The sequence below is a fragment of the Cicer arietinum genome, chromosome 5 (assembly GCF_000331145.2).
Source record: "Cicer arietinum cultivar CDC Frontier isolate Library 1 chromosome 5, Cicar.CDCFrontier_v2.0, whole genome shotgun sequence".
NCBI lineage: Eukaryota > Viridiplantae > Streptophyta > Magnoliopsida > Fabales > Fabaceae > Cicer > Cicer arietinum.
Window position 1 is genome coordinate 72,260,269 of NC_021164.2, and position 7,462 is coordinate 72,267,730.

At 24.9% G+C, this 7,462-nt stretch overlaps 1 long non-coding RNA gene across 1 annotated transcript; it reads right to left on the reverse strand.

Annotated features, from left to right (window-relative positions):
* Positions 1-3,407: 3,407 nt before the first annotated feature.
* Positions 3,408-6,471, reverse strand: LOC113786612 (uncharacterized). Its single transcript, XR_012163062.1, has 2 exons — positions 6,113-6,471; positions 3,408-5,823 (listed from the first exon to the last, which is right to left on the reverse strand). It is a non-coding gene; the product is annotated as an uncharacterized lncRNA (long non-coding RNA).
* Positions 6,472-7,462: the final 991 nt, after the last annotated feature.

Below are 7,462 nucleotides of genomic sequence, written 5' to 3' on the forward strand. Positions count from 1 at the left end.
TGCTGGTGATTTCCTATTATGGCTTTCTCCAATACAAGCTTGAGTTTTACGTTGTGAATTAACTAGTTAGTGTAACACCCGTAGCAGTTTTATGAAAACAGTAAATTTTAGTAAATCAGTAAGGTATTTTTAATTTTTTTTGTACCAAATTAGCATAATAATATATATTTAATTACTTCAAATAAATTTATTTGTTAAAGATTAATAAAAATAGAAAAGGAAAAAACCTACCGCTTAATTGGTAAACCCATTTATCTTGTTTTGTCATTTTCATCTCTAAAGTAATTGTAAAGCAGTACAAAAACTTTTAAGACAAGATTAATAAACAAACTAAAATATGAATTTCTTGCAAATAAGTTGTTTAAATTAAAATAAAATCATTTTTAGTTTCTTTGGGAGTAAAAGGTCAATTTGAATATCTAAAGCATTGTTAAATTCAATTTTCAAAAATAACTATTGTCAGATTTTTTTTTTTGCACTAATTTAATTTACATTTTATATAACTAAGGTAAAAAATGAATTTTGGTGACAATCAATTAAGTTCTATATATTAATTTAAAAAATAATTTTTTATATTTTGCTATATCCTAAAATTTCTTAATTTCATCACAGTTTATCAAAATATTCTAATTTTTTTAGTTTATCAAAAAATTTACATTAAACATAAGATTACATTATTTGGATCCACTCCAAACAAGTCATATTAAAGATACCCTTAATTAAAAAAATCAAAATAAATAATAAAGTCAGTATCATGATTTAAAACTAATTGTTGTGTCTTGCATTGATGTTCAATATTTTGTCGTAGCTATGAATTTAGACAAGATAACTTGTTTTATTTTGTCGTCATATGATTTTTTTAATGAACTTAAAAGAAAAAGGGCAAAGATCCATGTATTAAAATAGACCAATTCAATTTTTTATGCTGCATCTATAGAACCAGACTATAGGCCATCCTATACAATTATATAGTAGTGAAATTAAATTAAAACACTTACATTTAATGTAGATTCTAATAAATTAATTCAAAAACCTTCAAGTGATTCATCTCTTTTATCCATTGCTTGTAGAGCACTTTGGTGTTCTCTCTAAACAATACTTCTTCCGTGACATTTATCACTCGGTAGTGGACGTCCTTAAATACGGCTATATATCGCGTAGACAAACAAAATCAACAAACAGTGTAATAATAATAAAGATTAAAACAAAATCAAAGTGGATAATAGTAAAGACTAAAAAAAGTGAGAAAAATAACGTACTTTGCGCTAATCAACCGTGGCCGTAAACGCTCCCTCGTAGAGACAACTTCTTCTAACACACAAACACTAAAAGTAAAACAACAATATAGAGAAATAGATAGAGACAAACATAGTTAAATTTTGTCATTCAAATTCCCCAAGTATATATATATTAATCATCTAAACACATTCTTTTATTTGAAAAAAAAACATTTTTCATTTATCTAAAACAATTTAAAATAAAGGATAAATTTGTCAATTTCATTTTATTTTGAGCAAAATATCACAAACTCATTTTCTCAATTTTCATTATCTGATTCCAGTGATGTTTAGTAGTTGATCAGTGCTATTAATTAAAGTTGGTGTCACTAAATTATTCTCGTGAACTATGCAATAATAATTTTATATATAAAAAAGAAAGACCAATTATGAATCATACATATGAATAAGATAGACATTGAAACAATGATTAAATAGCAAGATCAAACTAATTTAGAAAAAATATTAAAGATAAGTCGAAATAAATAAACAAAACAAGAACCATAAGCTAGACAATCGGCGTGTGGGAACGGTAAGCTAGAAATATGAAAGGAGGAAATTAAAAAAATGGTTGCTCTAAATCAAATAAGAGATAAAACTATAAATTTACAATCCAATCCATTAATAAAAATTAATTTAAAATTTTCTAGAGAGAAGAAGACATTGTTTTTTTTTTCCTTTTTAATGTTAGCAATAAGATGAAAGCTCAAAATTTTCAAGGAAGAAATTCTTTATACAATGAGAAATGAAGTTATTTGTGCGTGACTTTTATTTATTTATTTTATGCATTGGGCGAGTGTTAATGCCGAAATTCTCAAATAAAAAATTTTAACTTAACACTTTTAATCTTAATTAATGAAAAGAAAAAGATATTATTTTTTAAATAAAATAAAAAACCAGTTACAATAATACTCCTCCATTAAATTATAAAATAGATGGTAGAATTTTGTGTCCAAATAAAAATTGTGTAAATTATTAATATATCTTCTATTCTTTTTGTATGTGTATATTAACTATCTTATATATATATATATATATAGTTTTAATTTAGAGAAATTTAAAGTAAAATAACGATGAATGAAACAACTAACTCTCTCTGCATTGATCTCTAATCGGATTTAGGTAATCGGTATAATCATTATATTCATAAAGAATTGAGATTTAAAAATAGAAAATAAAATTAATATTAAATAATAATAGTAGAAAATCAAAATCAAAGTTAAACACATATTGTGTTGTCATATTGTCTTTTACATATAGCTATGTCATTAATTTTCTACGTGCTACTAGTTTTTTTGGGCTAAACAATAAAAGAAAGTTAAACATTTCACTAATTGTCATTTGGTATGTGATTATTGTGTAACATGATAATTTTTCAAAGTGATTTTGCATATTTGCTTAAGTCTTATTTTTCGAATGAAATCATCAGATAGTTTACATAGATTAACTTCGGATAGCTTAAATGTATTTATTTAAGTAAAAATATTATTAAAGAGAATATAAGCGGTTTGAATATATAAAGCATTGTTAAATTCAATTTTTATAAATAATTATTGTCTGATTTTCTTGCACTAATTTAATTTTCATTTTATATATAACTAAGTAAAAAGATGAATTTTTGTGACAATCAATTAAGTTCTATGTATTAATTCAGAAAATAATTTTTTATATTTTTCTTTATTCTATAATTTCTTTTAGTTTTTCTTATAGACCATCAATTAAAAAAAAATCAAAATAAATAATAAAGTCAATGTCATTATTTTAAACGATAACATTCATGTTGTGGCTTGCATTGTATCTCTCTCTTTTTATATTTTAAAAAACTTGTTTGTAGTAATGACATAATGCTACATCAATATACATTTTGTTGTAGTTATGAATTTAGACTGTTTTATTTTTTGTTAGAAAAGCTTTTTATGAAAACCAAGATAAAATAAAATTAATACTGTGAGATCTGCACATTTTCAGTTCCAACTCCTAGAAAATTAACTACACAATTTCATGCGCAGAGCAGAATAGATTCATAACTTAAAAACTGCTATAGCATTAGCTACAAAGTTTCAATTCCAGAATAGATTCATAGCTTAAAAGAGACAAGTTAAATTTTCTAATGTAGATACAACATAGTAATAATAGAACAATAACAATTTATATTTAATATGATTAATATAGAGGATCCAACCACATTCTGACATGGTGCTGTCAATTTTGACATCCATACGAATTCAGCCTACAAGAGTTCCTCGTCAACAAGTAGTTCTTTAATTTCTTATATTTAACATAGTTCACCGTTTTGTAGCTGACGATGCAAGCGCGGTTGATTAATGAGCTTCCCTACTGTGTTTCCATTTTGTCATAACCTCACTTCATTAACAACGATTCATCAAGCACTTCTTCAATTTATTATCTTTTATTTCTTGTATCCCACCACAATATAACTCCATTTTTTTCGTTCATCGGTCAACGTCATCAAAAAAAAATCTTGTGGGACTAGAACATATAACATCTTAGAATTACAGTGAAACCGTAACATATAATATTAGAAAAACGTAATCAAAGATAACCTGAATAATACCAATGTTGAGAATGAATGATTTACTCCTGTCCCACCAATGCGTCACTGCCTCTTTTTCCACTCAAAATTTTAGTACACTTCATTTTTTTTTTCACCATGTCAAAAGCGATTGACTTTGAAATATTGAATTTTTTTTCCACTTACATGGCAATTTTACCTGTCAATGGGATGTTTCATTATCGTAGCTCTTGAACATTCTTCACTCTTGATAGAGAACGAATACTTTATAGTATTTATATTTAACCTGTTGAATGTTACGTATGTAACAATATCACTTTTCCTTTTTCTAGACAAGACGAACAAATACATTGTACAATCTCTAATCAATTTGATGCTTAATGCGACATTTGCAACTAAAACAGCACAAATCTTGTGAGTCTTGTTTTAGAGTGATTCATTGCAGTAGTAAGTGTATATATATATAAGAGTTGTTAATATATATACATCTGGCAATAGTAAGTGTAAATTTATACCCACACACATTTTTTTTATTCAAAAATAAAAACATTTTCCACTTATTTAAAAAAGTTTTAAATAAAGGATAACTTTGTCAATATTATTTTAATTTAAACAAAATATCACCAACCCATTTTTTCAATTTCTATCAGTTGATTAATGCTATTAATTAAATTGAGCGTCACCGAAACATTCTCGTGAATCATGCAAGAATAATTTTATAAAAAAATCATGTGAATTGTCAATCATACATATGATTAAGATAGACATTGAAACAATAATGAAATAACAAGATCAAACTAACTTTGAAACAATATTAATGAGAAGTCGAAATAAAAAAACAAAATAAGAACCATAAACAAGACAATGAGCATGTGGAAACCGTAAGCTAGAACATGAAAGAAGGAAATTAAAAAAATCCAAAAAAATGGTTGCTCTAAAAATTAGGAGAGCAAATTACAAATTTACAATCCAACCCATTAATAAAAATTATTTAAAATTTTCTAGAAAGAACAAGACATCATTTTCTTTTTCTTCTCAACTTTAGCAATAAGATGAAAGTTTCAAAAGTTTAAGGAAGAAATTATTCATATAATGAGAAAGGAAGTTGCTTCTGCATGACTTTTATTTATTTATTTTATGCATTGGGTCGGGGTTAATGTCGAAATTCTCAAATAAAAATGTTAACTTAATACTTGTAATCTTAATTAATGAAAAGAAAAAAATTAATATTTTTTAAATAAAATAAAAAACAAACAAACAAGTTACAATAATACTCCTCAATTAAATGGTAGAATAGATGGTGGAATTTTGTGTGGAAATAAAAAAATATGTAAATTACTAATATAGATTTAGAAAATATTTTTTTATAATTTGTTTTATCCTAAAATTTATTAGTTTTCCCACAGTTTCTTATTCATGTCGTGTGTTGCAGTTGTTTTCATGGCATACTGCTTCATTATCAATGTACACTTCGACGTAGTTATGAATTTATAAGCCAACATCATAACTGTTTTATTTGTTTTTTTTTTGTTAAAAAAGCTTTTTATTAAAAAGAAGATAAAATAAAATTCTTACAAACTATGTCAATGGATCTGAGAAAGTTATTTTTGAATGAAAATAAAAGTTTAATATGATTCACCATTTGGTTTCTCATCACATTTAATGCATGACATGTGCTCTATCAATTTTTCTAACCTTTACCGCCCCATTGTGTTCCGTGAGAATTCTTCACAAAACAATAGTTCTATAACTAAATCGGGTATATTAAGAAGGGTTGAAAAAATTTATATAAAAAAAAAAAGTAACATAGATAGAGTTTAAGAGGATGATAACAAAATGTACTTTATGAAAGCTAATGCTCCATTCAATTGTGGTAGATAGAGAACATACCGTTTTAATAAGATTATTGTAAATATCTTGTAAAAATAAATTCGACATCCGCTTTTTATTATATTGATAGATATTTCTTGCGAAGAATCATCTTTTTATGGAATGTCTCAAAACACCATACATCTACAAAATTTATATATAATAAGAAATGGTTAATTCTATTAGAGAGAGTTAAATCTATGATTATTTTATCACTCAACTTTCTACAATCTAATTCTAACATTATTTAGTAGTTGTTCAATGATAACTCATAAAATTTAATTTATATGAGTTAAAATAATATGAACACAAGAGTGATATAAATAAATAAATAACTCAATTTACCGAAGAGTTAATTAAAATATATAAATGAGTAGTGCATTACAAATAAATAAAAAGTTAAAAAAAAATGTCAAAACGAGAAGAGACTCACATTATAGCAATATTTCTTCTTCTAAAGTCTTCAAACAATAAAAAAAATGTAGAATATTTAGAAAGAAAATGACTTCAAACTCTTTTTCTCTTTAATAGTGGTGGAGTAGAAAAACACATGAAAGGAGAAAATGAAGGAGTGTGTTTGTGTTTATGGTTTTGTTTCTAACTTATTCATTTTATGTTTAATGGATGTTGGAGAAACAAGAGATATGTATCTGAGATTTTAAAGGAGTTAATTTGATACGTGGAAGTGTGGTAGAAAAGAGTTAGATTTATATGAGATTGCAAGAGGTATAATGATAAAGAGCTTTAATCTGGGCCATTAAATATAATTTTTCAACGGTTATGAGCGTTGCATTCATGATCCTTGTGACTTGATTTGAACTAATCAAATTATTCTATTAAAAATTTAATCTTGTCCTTTAAATATAATTCATCAATGATTGTAGATTCATGATCCTTGTGACTTGGTTTGGCCCAATCAAATTATTCTATTAAAGATTCAATCTTGTCCTTTCAATATAAATCATCAATGGTTGTGGATTCATGATCCTTGTGACTTGGTTTTGACCAATAAAATTATTTTATTAAAGATTTAATCTTGTCATTTTAATATAATTCATCAATGGTTGTTGATTCATGATGGACTTGGTTTGGACCAATTAAATTATTCTATTAAGGATTTATGTATGTCCTTTCAATATAATTCATTAATAGTTGTGGATAGTTTATCACAAATCCTTGTGATTTGGTTTGAACCAATCAAATTGTTCTATTAAAGATACAGTCTTATCCTCCTATATGAGGAATTTTGTTTTTACTATCTTGTATGTAAATGTGTTTAGTTAGAATTTTTCATTTTATAAGACAAATTAATACTGCTAGTACTAATATTAATAAAAATATTTTAAGAACATAAATATATTTAATAATTTAAAATATAAATTACATTTAAAAAATACATTTTTTTCTTTTATCATTATGGAGTATATAGTTAAGAATATTTTTTTTTCTTCATGAACCATTGGTAAAAGATAGCATTGGTCATGCAGCTGTGATTATTTTATTAAGGTGGGCAACATAGAATTAAAATGTTTTTTAAAACTGCTGCAAAAATAATGTTTTAAAAAGAAGTATAAAATATTAATTAAGATATAAGTAAAACAGTAAAAATATTATTATTTCTCTGCACCTTTATATAAATTTTGTTTATTCATACAATTGTTTTCTACTATATACTTCAACTGCTTATTTGTTGTATATATCTCTAAGTTTTAAATAAAATATTTTTATTTTATTCATTAGCAACATATATTTGTTTTGTTTATGATTTGCAAATTAATTTTGA